We start from the raw sequence: 21354 nt of genomic DNA, 5'->3' as shown, positions 1-21354 counted from the left end.
AATACTAGTAGCTCTGGAAAGTGCAGCTACACAGCATGATTTATGAAAAATTCAGTCAAATTTTACATAGGAAGAAACTTTAAGCACGGTTTACTGAAAACCTGAAAATGTCCACTCACATCCCTTTGCTTTTCACTGCTTCATATTATCATAATTTTCGTTTTCGTAGGCATAGCAGAAAAAACGTATTCTTGAAGAACGTAAGTAAAAAAAAAATAGTAAAAATTTATAAATACCTAAGAATTCTATTCTCTTGATAAATAGAATTAATGTGTAAATGATATTTCCCCCATTCCTTTTGTCTTAGCAAGAAGCAGCGTTCAAGTATCCTTCATTGTCGGCACTTGTTCTTTATTTTTACCAATTTTATCACGAAAGTAAGAGTTCAATATATATATATATATATATATATATATATATATATATATATATATATATATATATATATATATATATATATATATATATATATATATATATATATATATATATATAAATATATATATATAATTCTTTGCTTCTTAAAAATGGAAATTCGAATGTCCATAGAGTATGTACTTAAATGTGGTTAGTATTTTTAGTATTTTCAATACGATGACGAGGCTAAATGGTTAAATTATTTTACATTAAACTCAAAACATTGTGTAATATCGCAAAATTACATTATAGCTAACAGTGAAACTAAAGTTATTAATATTGATGCGCTTTTATCCATAAAAAAAATGATTTTCCTCTAGGAATCCTTCTGCTTTAGAATTTCAGAACAATATTTCATTGCGTAAAAATTTGTTGTCCTTTTTAAAACCCTTTACAAAAAAATAAAATATGCCATTACAGGTAAGTCCTGCTCTCTTTTGAATAAAATGCTGAAGATCATATTGTAACCCCTTTCAGTAGAATGAGATGTATTAAGACAAAATCAATTCCACAGTAATACTTTAAAACTGGTTCAAATTTCAGTAATGTTTTACCTTGTTTTTTATTTATTTTATTTATTTATTTATTTATTTAATGGTATAAAAACTTCTGGCATAAAGCAAGAATTTCGATGTAAGAGGAAGATTTTAGTGGGATACTACAAATGGATAAAAGATAAATAAATACAAAAAGTAGTTTGTATTCATTTAATTTTCATCCATTCAAATTATCCGAGTTGAAATGCCCTCTTTTTTGAACTAAGGAAATATCCCAGTTATCAAATCCCGTGCTATATTTATAAATATGAAATAATTTGAAATAATTTAATTCAGTTGTTCCAAAGCTATAGTAGTTTTAAAAATATATTTCGTTCATTATTTTTCTTATTCTTTCTCCTTCGGTTTCTGCTTCCATCGAAAAAAAAAATGAAACCTAATTTTACACAAAAAGCTTACAGTAATGCGGGAAAAAAGAAGGACTACTTTTTAAACGAAGTAATTACGCAGCGAAAATATTTTACTTTAAAGATTTTTTAAGGAATATTAAAAAGGCATTTGAAAAAAAAACCCGAAACATTGTAAAATGTTCATCAAAATTTAAATGAAAAACAGTTTTAAAATTTTATAAAGTTTTTTGTGATTAATGTCTAAAATAAATCTCTTTATAACTCAGGGCTGCGAAGTCGGAAGAAAAATGGCCGACTCCGACTCCAGGAGTTTGAAACGTACAAACTCCGACTTGGACTCCGGCTTTTTTATTGCTATTTTTTTATTTTTCAAATCACCCCCCCCCCCTCATGGGAAGGGGGAAACCATTAAACAGAGATTGAAATATAAGTTCCTTTTTATGAAGTTTTCCCGTCCTATTTTATTGTAAACCTAAGATGCATACAGCGTTAGTTCTGTGCTTTCAATTTTTGAAAGCACAGAGAAACCTTTCTTGATAAGGGGCGGTCCCCCCGCCTCCCGGTTAACATCTCAACTTCATTTCAGAGTTTATAAAAAATGAAATAATTTAATTCTGAAAAATTTCAACAGTAAGAAAAATAAATTTCATCTTTAAAATTTCAACAAAAATATTGCACTATACTGCGGAGAGAGGTCGGGTACATGTACTGCACGTCTGGAGGAAATTTTACACAAAATGCGGAGGTATACAGCTTTGTACGAATAGCTCTTACTATACCAACTTTCTTGGCTCAATTTTTAATTTTATTGGCAGCTTCAGAATTAACATTAATATGAAGATCTTAGGATTAACTACAATTGTTGAGTTTTATAACCAACAAATCATGTACTAATTTTATTTTGTACTTTTCAGTGATAACCAAGCTTTCTTAGATACAGTCTTTAGATATTAAAAAATATATATATTTTATCAGATCTTTTGTATTTGCGCTTTCGTGTCAATACGTTTTTGAGTTGACCAAGCACCCTCAGACGTTTCCCGACTTGCTCAAATGATACATACATTTCTTTTACTATTTTATAACAGAGATCGAGGTAAAAAAGAATTTATTATTTTTATTTGAACGTGATTACTTAGAAAAGGTTAGGCAACAAAACTGTGTACTGACAGTTGCTAACAGTTAAATAAATTTAGAAAATAAGCAAACTAGGAGACAGCTAGGTAGATGGTAGCTGTTACAGAAAGTTTGATAAACAATCAAGCTGGTTGCCACAATAACAGTTATTTTCTTATTAGTAGGCCTCTGTACATGTAACCAAATTAATTTGTAGTCAGTTTTTAAAAAATGTAAGGAGAGTCAGTGAAAATTAAAGAAAAAAAAAGAAACCCGGAGTCGGAATTGGTATTTTTTGAACGACTCCGACTCCGACTCATTTACTCCGAAATCCGTTCGTCTCCGACTCCTCAGCCCTGTTTATAACTACGTAAGATATTTATTCTCGCGGTTGTTGTTTTCTTGTTCCAGCTAGGCTGGCAATTTGGGGTGAGCTGCTTCACTTTTCCAACTGTACAATTCTCGCGGTAAGTACAATAATTGACTGTCTAAATAATGTTTGCATTCACTTTTTATCTACGTATTTTTTATTTAATGCAATTTTATTAAAACATAAATTGGGATACTTATAAATGTTTCATGTCAACATTAGTTTTTAAAATGACAAAACCCATACATAACCTACTTCTTCGGGCTACATTTCGAACTTGTTTATTTCAATGTGCCTAAAAGTTAAATATTTAATATGCACACCTAAACTGTAATTTTAATTCCCCAAAGCCCTACCACGTTAGTTTATGATCTTTATGAAAGAGAAAAGGTTTTATCTTGACGCTGGAATCAATCAACAATGAAGTAAAACCTAAACTATTTAACGAAAGCGTTGCGTGAGAAGCAAAATGTGATTGTCACGACACATTGCGTTGAGCATCGCAATATATAACCGCTTTGGAAAATGCTTTTTTAAATTCATTATTTAAATTAAATACTCCTGTGGCCAAAATGTGGGTGACGAAACGCGGAAGACAAAATATTACTGAGGTATTCAAAATAGATTCATTTATTCAATTATTATAAGTGCTGTAGTTTGATGTCCGACGTTAAGGGCCTTTCACTTGTTGCGAATTCATTAAAATGGAAACCGCTCAATTCTCTTACCTTATTTCTTCATCAGATCCTATTTATTTTAAAAGTAAGATAAAATAGGAAAATGGGGTTGTTTCCAAAATTTTAAAAAGGTTTTTTTCTGAAAGAGCAAGCTTAAAAATATAGGATTTGACAAACTTTAAAATAATTTGATAAAGTTTAATATTTTTTAATAATTATTTTAATCGGTGCGCATATTCAATTTCCTTCCTTACGCTTCTGCAAATGACATCACAAAGGATGAAACGCAGTTCACTGATGCCATTAGCACAGAGCACAGTAATTAATTTGCTTCTTTACTCATATGTACTGTCAGCGATATGGTTGATAGCAAGCGTAGAGCGCAATGTTTAGTTCGCTTCTGAATTATCATAACCTGGAAACGCGGTAGACAGCAAGCGTAGGCATTCAGTGCGTCAGTGGGAATGCGCGCCATAGTTCATCTCTTGTGACGGCATAAAGACCACACCTTGTTTGAAAAATCGGACATTTTAAAAAAATTAAACGTTTTGAAAATAAAAGTTTTTTCTCGCTTCATGTTTTTTTTTTTGCTCATTCTATCAATCTCAGTGACCAAAAGCAGTACTTTTGACGGATGGAAACAACCGTCAAAAAAATTTGCCAACATTTGTCATCATTGACAAATGTTGGTGTATAAAAGTTATGTATAGGAAAAAAAAACCCTCAAGGTTTCAATAGGTACGCATAGAAGAATTTATATTAGGCACATTGCTTAATTTAATACCAGTGGAACCCGCACGGCTTTGCCTCCATAATAAAAAATTAAAATGTCTTTTGGGTCGCCAGCATATTTCCAAATAATGTATAGTGAATTTTCTCGCCAATTGACTTTTGCCCAGTGTTACGGTTCCACGTTATGATAATTTTGTAATTTACTCGTCCATCTTACGATAATTTTGTTCTTAAACTTGGAATAGAAAAAGAAACACATCGAATTTTCGAAAAATCGCTTCCAGATGCACACCCACCCTCATAACTTAGTGACAAAATTCATGAAAATCGGCCGAACGGTCTAGGCGCTATGCGCGTCACAGAGATCCTGACAGACAGAGGTCCGGACAGAGACACTTTCAGCTTTATTATTAGTAAAGATAATACCTAAATTTGATTGACTTACATGCATGGCGAAAGATGAAAATTTTCTGGAATAGTATTCTTAAAACAGTTGCATCATTTAGCATGTTGCATTTAAGAGTGCGGTTTGATAAGCAATGTAAAAACTAAGAAAGATATTTTCATTGCATAATTCTATAAAATATATTCAAGTGATGTTTTTAATTTCAACTTCCACTAAGCAGGTAGAATATATATATATATATATATATATATATATATATATATAAAAGCTTCTGGTCATGATTAAACATAAAATAAAAACAATAAATTGGACACCAGATAGTAATACTTAAATTTTTCAATGATTGCTGTTTTTTACGCAGCGTTTATGGAAAATAAACTTTCTACAAAATTCAAAGCGCATGACATAGGGCATGTAAAGTTAATAGTATGGTGCATATAGAGCACATATGAGGCCCCTAGTTTCAAAACCGGATACTTGCAAAAAAATTCGATTTTCTTTTTTTTTTTTTTGTTAATCTTGTAGAGAATCATAAGGCCTATTTGCCTGCTCAATATTAGGTTCAAAAACCTCTTCTTTCCCCCTTGAAATGGGGCGGGAAGGTCTGCCTCAGTTTCAAAACCGGAGTTTTACGTCTCCTGAAAAATTTGGTTTTCTGCAAGTATCCGGTTTTGAAACTAGGGGCCTCATATCATATATATATATATATATATATATATATATATATATATATATATATATATATATATATATATATATATATATATATATATATATATATATAGATAGATAGATAGATAGATAGATAGATAGATATAGAATACATCAATATGAATGTATCATAGTGCATATAGAGCAAAAAGTAATTAAAAATAGCAGTATATTTCTGTTTTAACTCATGGATGAACTTATTAAACTACTTCTTGGACGTAATGTAATAAGTAGTTTTTAGTTTTTACTTACATAAGTCATTTTCGAACATACGTCACGCATTCTGAAAGTTTAAATTTAATTTGAAAATACCAATTGCTTTGAATACAATGTATTGTATTAAAGTGATATCACAGAAAAAAAAACTGCTGTAAAAATTGAAGTCGATACTTAAATTATGCTGCTTAAACCGAAAGGTGGTATGGGATTTTTTACAATGGGGACGTGCTTAGAACCGCAGTGTCTTAAAGTTATACCTAACTAGCGGCACATTCCAACATTTTTCGGGATAAAAAACTACATATCTTGAATAAATATTTGGCAGGTACTTTTTAATTTTAAATTTAATAGTAAGCAACATGTTTTGTTTCGTTTTTATGACACATAAAACGAATTGATTTACCCTATTTCCTGATCAAGAGAGACCAACATATTATTTCCAGTGAACAACACTGCGAAAAATTATTGTTGTTTTTATAGTAATATTCTGTTTTTTCCAACAGTTTAATACTGCTCTCTGCTAAATAACAGAGAAAAACTGTAAAAGTGTTTTAGATTGCGCAAAACGATGCGCAAAAGGTGTTTTTTTTCGTAGGGGAAGAGAAACTAATGAATTCAAGGTATCGACATCCATGTTTGTTGGTATATAGGACTGCTCAGCTGTAATCGAAGTTAAAGGTAAGTGCTAGTTATATTATTCATTCCCTTCTCCTCAAAATGTAGTTTTCTTTATCATCGAGAATGTATGTAAAATAACAGAATTTATTTTGAAATTGTAATTCGTATTGCAATATTCGTGATGTTGGCTTTGCAATTTCTTTTAGTTGCTAAGTTGTAGCGATTGCTTTATAGCAAATATCCGAGTAGTTGTTGTGATTTTGAATATTTTACTGCACGTATGATAGTTCTTAAACATTTTCTGAAGCTCAAATTTGATTTTAAAAAAAATCAATTCCTTTCTTGATCCTATTTAAAGTTATTAGACCATTAGACTTTGTTTGCGATTATATTTTGTGTTATATAGGATGTAGTACTAAGCATTTAAGTTCTTGCGTTTTCTAGTAAATTTTTAGCGTATCGCGATTGACTTCTTTCTTCTGTTTTATTTTCTTTCTTATGTTCAGTTTTAAATTCTTTAACAGTTTGCATTTAAGCATTTTATTAATAAACTTTACATTATAGCGCCAGTAATTTTTATATCCTGTACATAATTCGATGAATAAAATGTAAATTAATAAAGTAACAATGTGACCGAGAGACATGCAAAGAGTTTCAACATTAAGCACTCCCCCTCCTCTCCCCCCCCCCCAAAAAAAAAACAATTAAAAAACAAGCATCTTAAGATACAAACACGAAACTAGTACCATTGAAACTTGTGAACGTAAAAATTATTTTAAAAACTATTTTCAAGGCACTCGATGGGAAGTCTCTGACTTCCCCAAAATTGCCATATTGGGAAAATTTTGTGTGGCGATTCGGCAAATTTGGGGACATAATTGTAATGTTGCAATTTTTGAATTCTCGAATGTCCGAATTTTATTAGATATTGTATTTAATTGTGCGTACTTAATGTGTGCATGCACCAGTATTTTATTAATCGGCAAATATGTAAGTTCCATTTGACAAATTGGGATTTTACTCCTTCCCTACATATTTTAGTTCAGGCCGTGCCTGGTTACATTTTAAAATTTTCAGCTTTTCATTTTCTGATCTGGCAGTGTTGCGTCCTCGTTAAAATTACAGCTTTTTAATTTAAAGTAGAATATTTACATTATTATGCATTGTTTGTCATATTTTATTCGCCTTGAAGGACATGCTCATTTAGAAAAGAAGATGCTCGAGAACTACAGTAGAATTTGAAACTCTTGTAACCTTGAACTCGCCAGTTTCCTTACATTTTAACTTTTAGAAACCTTTGAGTCTTAAAGTTTGGCATCAACGTGTTTATGATAAGACAAAAACTATGTTATAAATGCTGAAAAATGTGATTCTGTACTTCACTGTCTTTCACTGCATATGAAAAGTAAAAATATGTCAGATTGTTATCCGTGTAAAATGGAGAATTTCGCTTAACCCTGTAGCGGAGATTCAAGCCACAGCCGGTAAAGATCTTTTCATTTAAATGCGATGGATTTCTTATCAGTTGAGTTCTTCAGGGTGGAGGGGGATTAGTTTCACAATAATAGACGATTTTTCAAGATAGTCTTCGGTTTATTTCTTAAAGAAGAAAAGTGAGGTTTTCGAATATTTTGTCAGGTTTCAAAAGAAACAGAGATTTGCAGGAAAGATCCGATTACGGAAAAGAATTTCTGAACTCCCGTTTGAAATTTGCTTAAACGACCAAGGCATAAGAATTGCAAAAAACAAATCCTCCAGTTAACAAAGTAGTGTCGTAGAACACTAACTAAAGATTAATGAATGGAATTAGGACACTTTTAAATGAATCGGGTTTGCCTCAGTAGTTTTGAGTTGAAGCAGCTATGTGCTTCCACTACTAATGAACTAAAGCGGTTTTAAAAGGAAAACCAAATCCTTTTTTGAGCTATTTGGGGGAAGAAAGCCATCTATTAAACACTGCCGTGTTTTTTGGCTGTATTTTATATATTGAACTTCCAAAACAGAAAATAAACAAATTGCATATGAGAGCTAAACAGGGAGTCATGGTAGGATATGCGTTTCATACGAAAGGTTATAGAATTTGGGATCCTAAAAATCGCGATGTGACAGAAACGCTGAACGTTAAATTCGATGAAAATAAATTCTGGGCGGGGTAAAAAAAAAAAAAAAAAAAGAACGGGAAACAGAGAGATACAGTTTTTTTTTTCACTACTGGAGTTTTGTCTGAAGTAGAAGAAGAGTATCCTAAAAATCATAAAATAGCATGTTGAGAATTAAATGGGTTAAAAAAATACCACAACAAAGTAGAGAATGCAGGGATATGTATTATTCTATTGACACGACGGTTCTAAAGTCCGAATCGCGAAGCCGAGGTTTATTGTTCTGAAAATAACATTGAATTTGACCCAAAATATTTTAACTTCACTTGTGATGATAATTCAAGAAAAGTATCAGATTCTGAAGTTCAAATTCAAGTAAGTTAGAAGCTAACATTTCCGAAAATATAATACCCTCGAATTTGAAAGAAAGTTTGAGAACGCCAGAAAGTGAAGAATGCCAAAACGCAGTGGCTCAAGAAATTTAGGTGATCTCAGAAAATAACGTTTACAAATTGGTTCCACTACCTGAAAATTTTAGAAAGAAAAAAGGGTATAGATGGGGTTTTTGATTTAAAAACAGATGTGCAGAATGAAATAATAAGTAGATATTTGCAATGCGTATCTATATGCGGATTTAAAAGAGGAGATTTATGAGTCAACCTAAAGGGTTCTTCGATCCCTGAAATCTAAATTTTGTCTGTAAATTGAATAAATCATTGTCATTCTGATACAAATTACGCCTCGAATCCCGACGACTGGATTTCAATGGCGGCGGCGAGGGGACGGGGGCTTGTAATGTTTTTCGATAGGGTATGAATAATATGATGTACATTCTTTAATATGATGTACATACGTAGCACTGTCAACGATGGTAACGGAGTGTATTTCAATTAGTGAACAATCTAAGGAAGTTATGTGGATCAAAAAAATTTTAAATGAATTGGCCACGAAAAGAGTTCAGAATTTTTGATTGATTAATAGTACTCTGTACTGTGACAATCTAGTTGCGATCGATTTTTCTAGTTCTGCAATTGAAAAGTGCAGAACTAAGCAGATTGATGTGGGGTACCATTTCCTAAGGAATTTGATTGGTGAAAATGAACTTTGAATAAAATTTGTTGGAACTAAAAATAATTTAGCTAATTGTTTTACAAAACCTATTTCTAGGGAAAATTTACGTAAAGCTTGAATTCGAATGACTTTAGAATTGCAATGGCATATTTTTATAGAGTTTTTTAATTTTTTTGAAATGTTTCAATTATTCCATAATTGTTAAGTTATAATTTGTGCACATAAATGAATGGCCTGTAATATATTTTTATTTTTTATTCCTGTCTTAAAGTATTTTCTGTTTTCCATGTGCTGGCGTGCCAAGAAGGGGGGAATTTGCTAGTGAATACTTTGTTCCTGTTCCTCCAGCGCCCGGAGGGAAAAAAATGCAGTTGATTTCATTTTGAATTCTATAAATTTCATTTTAGCCGCCTGAATTTACTTTATTTAAATTTATTCACTAATGCAATACTATTTCTTTGCGTTTATTGGTATACAAATGTAAAGAACTACGTAACTTGTGACGAGAATTGAATTGAATAATGGGTGATTTCATTTTATCAAGATGGTAGTTTGCGGTTGTGTTCCGCTTGGAATTTCAAGGAAGCCTCTAGTTTGAATGATGTTGCGGTGATTCATTTAGGACATGAATGCCAGCAACGGAAGTTTATAAGTATCTCTTTTCATTTATATTGCGTTTTCGAATGTAATTTGTAATCACAAATGCATTTGAGTTTTAGAGCGTTCTTAGCCACTGAAGCCTATCCTACGGTTTGCGTGCCATATTGGGCCCCTGAAGCTGATTTTTGTGGCCCGTTGTCAGGTTCTATGTTACAATCAAGAACTATGAATTTTAACTAGATAAACTAAATTTTACTTTGTTTTGATTGAAAAGTGATCGGTCATAGAATTGATTTAAGTCTGAGTTTTTTAAATTTGTAATTCAATATTAGTTTTTACGGGTAGTTCAATATTATCACTTCAAGAATCACCGGAATATACATATTATTTTGTTGTATATTTCTACTGCTAGAGCTAAATTAGACATACATTTCTTACATTATTACTATTATAATAAAATATTATATATCATTATTATAAAAGATGCGTCTCTAAATGAACGAGATTAATTACATTTGCATAATAAAGAAAGTAAACAATCCCGTGAATTTCTAAATATGTTTGAAACATTGCCAAGTAATGTAGACTAAATGATTTTGATAAAAGAAATATCACTAGTACATTAACTATTTTCTAGACCATTGTTGAAGTAGCTAGTATATCCTGCGTCTTGATGCTGTGTCAGTATGTGTCATATTCTTGCTCGTGTATAAGTTCCTATACAAGTTTCTATAATTATATGTCCATTTACGTGTGTTGTAAGCAATGTGTAGCGAATGGTAATTTAGTAAAACAACTTAATTTTATATGTTTATTTAACAAACTGCTGATTTTAATTTAGGCGAAATCATTATCACTAAAGAATATTTCTGACCAGTGCCATTAAAAACAATCTGAAGGATAAGCAATATATTAAGCGTTCAATGTGTAATGTTTGCTACTAGAACCTTTGTTTGTTCGATTAAAATACCGAAAAAATATTCAAATGAATTTAAAGACAAACGACGCACCGTCGGTGGTGACGACACACACACAATCATATATATTCATCGCCAAATGGCATCAAATCAGGCATCTCACTTTGTCACCTGCTTGGTTCTATATCTCCACGATATCTAATAAGATTTTTTTCTTAGTTATGTATAACACTTGATAATTACTAATTGCAGACAATTTTTGGGCGGCATTTTTTTTTTTTTTTTTCGTGTTGTACGTTTTTACTGCAGTTTTGCGGTCTAAATTTACTATTTGCACTAGGTATTTACTACTAAATCATTGAAAATTACGTTTTTACATGTCCTAAGTCGAGGCCTTGATTCATTTTACGTTGAATTAGTTTCAGATTCTAATACTATCCATGCCTGCAATTTATAGCTTCAAAGGATGAAATGCGTGATTATTAAGATATAAAAAAGTCCTTGCTGGTGAAAGTCAATTACAAACTTATGATTTTTCATTACGAATTGAAAACTATACACGTAAAAGGATATGAATTATGGCAGAGTAAATAGAAACGGTTTGCAGAAGAATAAATAAAAAGTGAGACACCACCTCCAGAACCATGATCCGATACATGAAGAACTTTTTAATTCTTGCCAATCAGAGTCTTACACCAGGTAGCGGCAGGCAAAATATTTTTGCTCTATCCTGAACAAAGGAATAAAAATTTGAAATACGTAACTCTCCGCGGATTTTTCAAACTCAACTCAGTACATTTTTTCACACAAAACCTCAAAACACTAGTTAAAAATTTCATCCTTGAATACAATATATTTCTATGTTAGAGTAATCAAGGATTTTTTGAAATTTATGTTTTAAGAATTAAAAATTGCATAAACATTTAATTACAGTTCTAATTAAAGAACTGCGAATTAAAATATAATTGCCATTATTTATATTAATAGCATTGAAACCTAGCGACACTATTTGCCACACCAGTTACAGACACAGGAAATTTTGTAAATCTTCACCCTCAAAGCCTGGAGGAGACAATTTGCTGTTGTCAAGGATCATTCATTAACAGGCTGGCCTAGGCCATTTATTAATGGCCTCTAGAATCCCTTGTGTTCATTTTGGTGGAAGAAATGTTCCCCTGCCGCTTGGTTTAGATCGAGAGCAGAAGAGCGGTATGACTAATCCAAGGCCATTGGTGTACCTGTATTTCTGTAACGTGTAAAATTTTACTGAATGAACGAGAGATAATGATCGGTCTGGAACTAGCAGCATCTATTGAGGTACAAAATAACTTTAAATATAAAATATAAGAATATTTTTGCATAAAATTGAGAAAACTCTCATTTCTTTCTTCGAAACTCAAAAAAGGGTCCCTAGGGGAATCGGTTAATATTCATGGATTGACTTAAAATTTTGCAAGGATAATTTATTTGTATAATGAAACAAATAGAGGGGACATCGCGTAAAATATCTACAACTTCAAAAATAAGGATTATCCTAATATATATACAGTAAAACCTGTAAAGTTGACCACCTGTCTATGTTGACTGCTTTTGTCAGGAACGGAATTAGTCCTATCTTGTATAATGAAGGAAAACCTTTGTAACCTTTCTATCTTGAACACCTGTCTATCTTGATCAATAATGTACCCCAAATTTGGTTTGGAGTATTGTGAAAAACCCTTTGTAAGTTGACCACTTGGTTTATTTTTTAAAACTTAATTTAGCAAATTATTTTATTTTATTATTATTCTTTTTATACCTTTCCAAGAATATTTTTGATACCAGACCAGCATTTTACTAACTAAATAAAACAGCAGCATAACTAAACCTCCTTGTAAGTTTAACCCACATTGGAAAACTACTAAGAACCCTTTTATTCTCCAAACTTGTTTTTCTTTTGTTGTTCGATTTGAGATTCCCTTTTGTACTTTCTGTTCAAGGAAAACATGTGTCAGTAGAAAAGTACAAAGTATTTTTTTCGAGTTGCAATATTTTGTGGCAACACTGGAATTGTGCTATAGTAAAAGTTACTTGAATTGCAGTATTTCTGGTGCAAAGGATCAAGAAATAGGACATTTTGATTTTCAACTGCCTTTTAGAATTATGAGAGTCCGGCTTGTTGCTCTTTGTGTTATAGTTTTACATAAAATGGCTTCAAAAAGAAAATTAGTTGAACTTGAGATTGATAAAAAGTACGAAATATTAAAATTTATTGAAAAGGGAGAAATCCAGAGAAAATTAGCTGACATATATGGAATTTCCAAAACTAGTGTCTAATAAGTGCGCCAAACTTCAAAAAGAAGTCATTTTGTTGAAAGGTAGATCATCAGGGTTATAAACGTATTAAATGTATATGAGAAAAAAAATAAGCGAAAAATTTGTTATTTTCGATTAGCTATGAATTTTTAGAACTATTAATATCAAGTAACTTTTTATAAACAATGTTTTTTTATCTATTTACTGAAATTTTAAGTTTACATGACACATTATTCGTCATTCTGAGAAAATAACCTCTAAAAATATTTGAATAACATTTTTAATTATTGTTTCAAAGTAATGTTAAACAATGAAAGTGAGTTGAACGAAGAGAGTAAGTGTCAATTAGTCAAAAAATGAATACATGGTGCAAGAAATGACAAAAAAAAAAAAAAAAACCATTACGCCCTTTATAAGTTGACTACCAAAGTACTGCAAAGTTGACCGCAAGTGGTCAACTTACACAGGTTTCACTGTATATATATATATATATATATATATATATATATATATATATATATATATATATATATATATATATATATACGATAAAATGTGATACTGTTGGAAAATTTTTGATGATTTAAAACAAATATAAGTTAGGTTAAAATTGGAGATAGTTTGATTCAAATCAAATTTTGTTCGAGCTCAAAGAGTTATATCAATAAATTATCCAAGTCGGTAATCCACTTCATTTTGCCTCCGATTTAACCTAGTAGGAAATACTGCACCCGAAACTAACCTTTTTGCATACCTTTGTCCAGAAATCCCCAGGCGGGACCATCTTATCCTTTTCTAGGAAATGGCGAAGGGAAAAATCACGGGAAGCTGATACAGGGAGCAGTCCTAATTTCTTAAACGTGGTTTAATGTGAGCTCGTAAAACGATCACATGCGCGGTTTTTAATTTAGTATTCAGATTTATGAGTTTGGAACGTGAAGTGATTATAGTGAAAGTATTCTGGTGGATAGCAAGTCCAATTTGAGGATGAATTGTCTGTTGTTGTGTGGAAACTGATTACTTGAATAAAAGCTGTTTTCACATTCGTTTGAGAACTAACAATATGTTTAATGTATGCATTAAAATAGAGTTTAAAGTAGATGTGTAATATGTTTTTATTTTTTTGTTTTACTAGGTGAAATTCTAAAGTTATCTCTTATAGCTTAATATAAATGTGTAAGAAATTTTCTATGTAAACAAAAAGGAGAAATATATTATTATTGATTTCCACTATAATAGTAATCCAACATACGATTTGTGTTTTAATTTAAAAAAAATGAATAATAATTACAATAATATTAATAATTATAATTAATAATAGTAATAAATAAAAATAATAAAATAAAAAAGTAAAACCTGTGATTATTAAATAGTGTAGTATTTCTGTGCATCTTCTACAGTATATCAGTTTTTTTTTTAATAATTAAAAATCATTCTGCCGTGGGTAGATAAATGGCAGTATCTGCAGAAATGAGTTTTCGAGATATTTGAAGAAACGCGTTTTGGATTTAATAAGAACAATCGTGAAATGTTGGATTTTTTTTCTTTTTTTCAATGCAAACGAAATGAGCAAGCTTGTACAATAAAGTTAACGTATAATAGATAACAAAAATGCAAAATGCAAAATGCAAAATGCAAAAAAAAAAAAAAAAAAAAAAAAAAAAACGAGCTGATGTGTGCCTCACATGACTTCCTTTCACTCCAAATTAATGTCATTTTCCCATTATAAGTAATTTTAATGTGATTCAATAGTTTACTCTCTAAATATCACCAACAGGGGCCAAATCAAAACCAGATTTAAAACAAAATCTCCAAATTTGTCGCCAAGTTGGCGACAAAACTTGGTGTCTAAAACACTGGCGATATTTCGCCAAGTGTCCGCCAAATTATAACACCAATTAAGTTTACATCGAAATTAACTATGAAAAGGGGCAAAAGACCCCTTTAGAAACACCCGAATGCAACCGAAAGGGGAGGTGCACAACTAGACCCCACCAGGAGCCTACGTACTAAATTTCAACTTTCTAGGAATTGCCGTTCTTGAGTTATGCGACATACATACGTACATACAGACGTCACGAGAACTAACTTGGGAATCGCCAAAATGGATATTTTGCGTGTCTATACGTTCTTGGGCACTTATCCACGTGTGGTCGAGTCGAAAAACAAAAAACCAAAAAAAAAAAAAAAAAAACCCCTCAACATTCATTTGGGGGTGAGCAAAATGGAAATTAAGGTCGATTTTTGAGTGAAAATTTTTTCGCGAATACAATACTCCCTTTTTTTGTAAAAGGAAGTAAAAATGTGAAATCTGCAATTACTGCGCTTTACCCGCCCACGGCAGCAATAACTGTGACATTACTGCCATTAATTTCAGAGATATACACATTTTAAATTCTTTGAAAACTTCTACGATTCTAAAATGTTTCACATCTAAAGATGCTGAAATTGGATTCTGACAATATTAAATTCAATTACTTCTCATTCTTCGAATACGATTATGTTTTTCCTAATACAATTTGTACTTTGAGTTAATTTTATCGTGTTATTATTATCACTAATACTGAAAATGTTTACATCATAAATGCGTATGTGTTGGTTTAATCATGACATACATTTTATTACATTATGGAACATGGCCTTCAATTTAAACTATCTTCATGAGAAACATTAATAATAATTCCGTTATGATGGTATTGACAGAAGACAAAATTTATTCCAAGACGAGATATGCTCTCTGCAGCTGCCTCCTATTGATTCACGAAAGCTTTCCAAAATATTTTGCTTAAATCACCATGAAATATAATGAAATAAATTCGAGGAATCAATGTTATAATCCAACAGCTAGTAAATGAAATCACCAGTACGGCGTAAGATGCCATATGCACCATTTCAAGAGCATTTGAATTTGCATTGCAAATATATGATTCGGTTTTGCGCTAAAATGAATTGCTGCTACTTTCGTATGTACGCTTCAATTTTAGTTAAATCAAGGCTTGTTATTTTGGAGGCATTTGTAAATCGATGCGAAAGAAGAATCAATATTTCACATTGTTATGCTGGTTTTGAGCAGAAATGCTTTTCCAATAATGCTGTTTGGGCGGATTATAATAATTAAACTGATAGTGTAAGTAACAAGGAAATATGACCAACCAAACATAAAGAAGTACACATTGAATTAAATGCTACAGTTAAACTTTAATATATCTAACATATATTCAGTTTTTTTGAGAATTAATACTTGTTAACTAAAGTATGGAATTTGAAGCCGTCAGTGAAGAAAAGAAAGAAAAGAAAATTTACTAAGCTCATGAAAACGTGTATTGAGATTTAGTGCGTTGAAGCAGAGTTCGCCCCGATAAGAGGTCATGGGAGGAAACTGTGACCTCCCAAAAATTTCCTTACTTGACGAAGTTTGAAGTTCCATTTTGCAAAATGATCATCATTCGAGAGAATTTTTAAATCCATTCGGCAAACTGAGGGTTTACACCCTTCCAAAAAAAAAAAAAAAAATTAAGTTCGGAGAGTCTCTGAAATAAAGTAATAAGATTAAGTATCAGTTTGGGGGAGGGGAATGGCTCAGTTGGGGGGGGGGGGGGAGAGATATTTTGAATAGTTTTTCATTGACACATCAGACACTAGAACACAACGCAACATGGGAGACAAAGTGGTAAAGGATTAGATTCATTCGAAGCTCTAAAAAATCTATCTATTATATGTAATAGAGGATAAACAACATTACCAAAGCCTCCTATACTACACTAAAATAAATGCCGAAGTGTCACTGATTACTTCCGGGTAAGGTTTTGGAATTTCAAGGGTTAACATCATTTTTTTTTATTTTTTATTTTTAAATTTCAAAAATTTAAAAAAATGTCCTGAATTGCAACAAGAATGCTGATTTAACATGTAAAATTGAATAAGATTTTAGAAAAATGCGGAACAGCAAAAGACTCATTGCAAAGATTATTTAAGTTTTTATGAATGTAAATGGATTCTAGAAAATATAATTCACCTACTGTTGTAGGTCTGCAAATGATCTTAGCCTCCGAAAAGATAAAATTGTGCCCTGTGTCCCAACAATATTTAGCAATTGAAGATTTGTTCAGTTCCTGTTTTTTAACGTGGTTTTCATGTTCTTTCAAACGAAATTTAAGTGAACGCCTTGTCTGTCCCACGTAAGCAATATTACATTGACAAGGAATGTGACATATGCCCCACTGATCAAGTGGTTGGATTGGGTCCTTCAGTTTGGAAAAAGAAAGTTTATTTATGGGTCTGTAAATTACGCGAAAGTCAAATTTACTGAGAATTCTAGAAATACGAAAAGAAATGTGTGGATAAAACGGTAAAACCACAAAATTTGTAGAAGAAAAACTACGTATTGTAACGGATTCGGTGCGACTTCCAACTTTCTTGAAAGGACGACACAGTTCTTGATTAAACACACAGGAAATTTATTTCCACTATGTACAGGAAAGATCGTCAACAAGTGCTAAATTAATCATCAGCAATTAAGCAAATATCACACAACACCGTAAACTCAACGGTTACACACGTATTTACTTCCAAATACGAAAAACAACGCAGCGAAATGCCTCGCAATAAACAGAGCTAATACACTCTCAGTACAAATTCTCAATCGAAACTAAACTTTTTATCATGCATAACGGCTTTTTATACACACCGAAAGAGATCTTTCAACTATTCCAGAAAATGTTACACAGTTCCACACTTTCTTATTTCTTTTCATTCACAAATCTTATCAATGAAAAATAGGGGGATCGTATACTTCAGCCGAATGTATAGGGGCTGTATATTTATTGCGGGAAACTATTTACAGGTTACGTTACTACAATAATTACTATTTACAGAATTTGTAACAGTATGTTGGAGGTTTTATTCCAGGTTGAAAGTTTGCAGAAAACCCTGTCGATGACCTGAAGAGGATAACCCCTGTCCAGAGCCACGCCTTTCAAAAAATTAAGTTCATTATTAAGAAGGGTCTGATCAGAACATATGGAGATGGCTCGGTTGACATAAGTATAAAAAGCAGACATTTTTTGCTTCTTCGGGTGGCATGAACGAGAGTGTGGGGGAAGACAGACAGGAAATGGTTTTCGGTAAACAGTAGTAGAGAACTTATTATTATTCTTCGTGATTAAAACGTCCAAAAAGGGCAAAGAATTATTGTTGTCAATCTCAGCAGTAAACTGAATATTAGAATCGACGGAGTTAATTAAATCAATGATAGACGGAACAAAATCGACAGTGCAATCTAAGAGGGTGAAATGTCATCAACATATCTAAGCCAGAGTGGAAAGTCAAATAACTGAAACAATTTCCGTTGGAAAAAGTCCATGTAGATTTCACTGAGGATGGGACTCAAAGGGTTGCCCATAGCAAGCTTCCTTTTTGTGCTTTTAAACGTTGTTCCATTTTTATCTAATTTACCTTGCACAAAAGCTATCGCTTTTTAATTTTCCCAACATTGGACATTTTAATGTGATTCAATGGTTAACTCTCTAAATATCGCCAATAGGGCCAAAATGAAACCAGATTTAAAAAAAAAAAAACCTCCAAATGTGTCGCCAAGTGTTAGCCAAATTATAACACCACTTGAATTTGTTTTGACATTAACAATGATTTCACCCCAAAAAAGTGGAAAAAAACTCCTTAGGAACAACAGAATACAACCAACAGGGGAGGTGCACAACTAGACCCCACTAGAAGTCTACGTATCAAATTCCAACTCTCTAGGACGTACGGTTTTTGAGTTCTGCGAGATACATACGCAACATACAAATATAAACACATACACACATACACACATACATACGGACGTCACGAGAAAACTTGTTGTAATTAATTCGGGATCGTCAAAGTGGATATTTCCGCGTTTTTTATACGTTCTTAGGTAAATATTCACTTTTGGTCGGGTTGAAAAAAAAAAAAAAAAAAAATCAACATTCATTCGGGGGCGAGCAAAAGGAAAATTAAGGCCGATTTTTGGGTGAACATTTTTTCGCGAATACAATACTTCCCTTTACTTCGTAAAAGGAAGTAAATAATATGCTTGTCGTTAATACAGAAAGAATATCAACTAATTCATATTGCACCCGTGCTACCTTGCTAAACGCTCTTTTCCATCATTTCACCACATACTAACTACAATAAGGCTGCGTTCGGAAATAATCCGCCGGTTACACCGACTGGTTAGTCCGGTGTGGTTATGACGTATCTGGAATTTCTCTAGGAAGTCTGGTGGAACAGCTGTGTTTCCGAACGCTCGTGGCTCCACCGTGGTAGTTCTAGTTAAGCAGCAAACGACGCTCCAATACAGGGTAACTTTCATGATGGGAAAGTCAGGTGCGTTACGATCAAAACATGAAACACGACCCGATTGGCCAATACAGAATTTGTGACGTTTGTGAACTCGCTAACTGCGTCCAGACAGAGGTGCGACAGGTTGCTACCTGGTCGACCGCCAGAAAGCGACCGCAACGTTTCCGAACGCGGTTATGTGACGCCATCGGTTTCCCCGCAAGCGTTTCCGAACGCTTGTGGTGGCACCGTGGCGTCCGATCCTTGTTTCTCAATGCACCCCAATAGAGTACAGCAGGTGCGGGTTCAATATAGTATGAAGTATGCTAATAATATCAATATATTCTGAGCACTAAATATTTTAGGCCTTGAAGATTTGGCCAAAATGAAAGGACGATTGCCCAAAATTTGGTGACTGTATGAAAATCTCAAGCGTCAAACGTTTACTTTCAGTTCAAATGATTTTGCTGAATGAACTAAAGCATATTATGCAACAAATTTATAAAATAATGGTAGTCCACAATTATTAAAATCCACTGTAAACTATAGCCAAGGCTTCATTTGATCGTATCAAGTAAAGCCTTGCTATAGCATTTGATCTATTTTAGCAATTATTTGAAATTTCGAAACATGACTGAAATTTAGTCTTGAAAATTTTGGAACAAAAGTTTCATTTAAAATATTACTATCTAAGCTGTAAAAATGTGTCTCAGTGTTTGCATTTTTCTTAAAATAGTTTCGTCACAGTATGAACTACGTCATGTATACAAAACTAATCAATGTGTAGTGTGTGTTATACGAGAATTCCGAAAGGGGGGGGGGACTGCTGCTTCCTACTTGTACTTAAGCAAGAACTTTTTTATTCCTCATAAATGTGCTTTTTTTTAAAATTAAAATATCGTTACTCGCCCTTTAATCTCAATTATAGTCAACGTTTTAGCTGGATAGCACAGCGGACCACCTCGCATAAACTCGCGGACAACAGTTTGGGAAAACTCAGCTATAAGCTAATACTACCAAGCTTATATATACATATGTATGTAGTTTTGTGATTCATTTCAGATACATGACTGTGATGATTGGTTTCTAAATTCTTCTGAAGGATTTCCGGTTAATTTCAGGAAAGTTACTTACTTCTGCAGAAACTTTCCTGTTTTATACCAGATATGTTATTGGCAGAAATTGGTATCATTAACTGCCCATTATTTTCACGGAACGTTTCGAATTAATTTTAGTATACCGCAACACTTTTTAGCCTACTTTCCCTTTAAAAATCAGAGAAAGAAGAAGAAAAAAGCATGAAAGAAGGCTTAATGCATCTTTAAAATATTGCGCAAAACAAAAAAAAAGTCAAAAATAAATAAAATAATTTAATAAGCATCGGCAAATTAAAAATTGGAAAGTAGGGTATTGAGATGGGATAAAATGTCTGTCGGTATGTCTGTCTGTCGGTTTGTTTGTCTGTCTGTCCTCCCTAATAACTTTTGAGTGAATAGTCCGATTCGACGATTTTCTTTTTCCGAAAGATCTCGGCAAGGACACCTCATTCATATATTTCATTTTTTGATTTCAAAATTTTTCGTTCCATTTTGAACAGTTCAAAAAATCTTAACATTAGCGCATACGGGGAAATACGGGAAAAATGACTAACTCCGACTCTTTTATCCCAAAATAAGTCCGACTCCTTAAACATTGGCAGAAGTTCGAACTTTAAGGGAAAAGGGTTCGATTCCAACTATGAGTCTTTAAAAACCTTTGACTTTCGAATCCGACTCTTTTGTCCCAAAATGAGATTGACTCCGACTCCTCAGCCATGTTTTTTACTGTGAAATAGTTATTGTAAAAATGATATGTTTTTATTTTCACGCTGAAGAT

The 21354-nt window shown here is 32.3% G+C and overlaps 1 protein-coding gene across 1 annotated transcript in view; it reads right to left on the bottom strand.

Moving 5' to 3' along the window:
- LOC129218091 (hemicentin-1-like) overlaps window positions 1-21354 on the bottom strand; it is a 116782-nt gene that overhangs the window by 60124 nt on the left and 35304 nt on the right. The gene's annotated exons all lie outside the window — the stretch shown is intronic.

The sequence above is a fragment of the Uloborus diversus genome, chromosome 1 (genome assembly GCF_026930045.1).
Source record: "Uloborus diversus isolate 005 chromosome 1, Udiv.v.3.1, whole genome shotgun sequence".
NCBI lineage: Eukaryota > Metazoa > Arthropoda > Arachnida > Araneae > Uloboridae > Uloborus > Uloborus diversus.
This window is presented reverse-complemented; position numbering and strand designations above follow the sequence as displayed.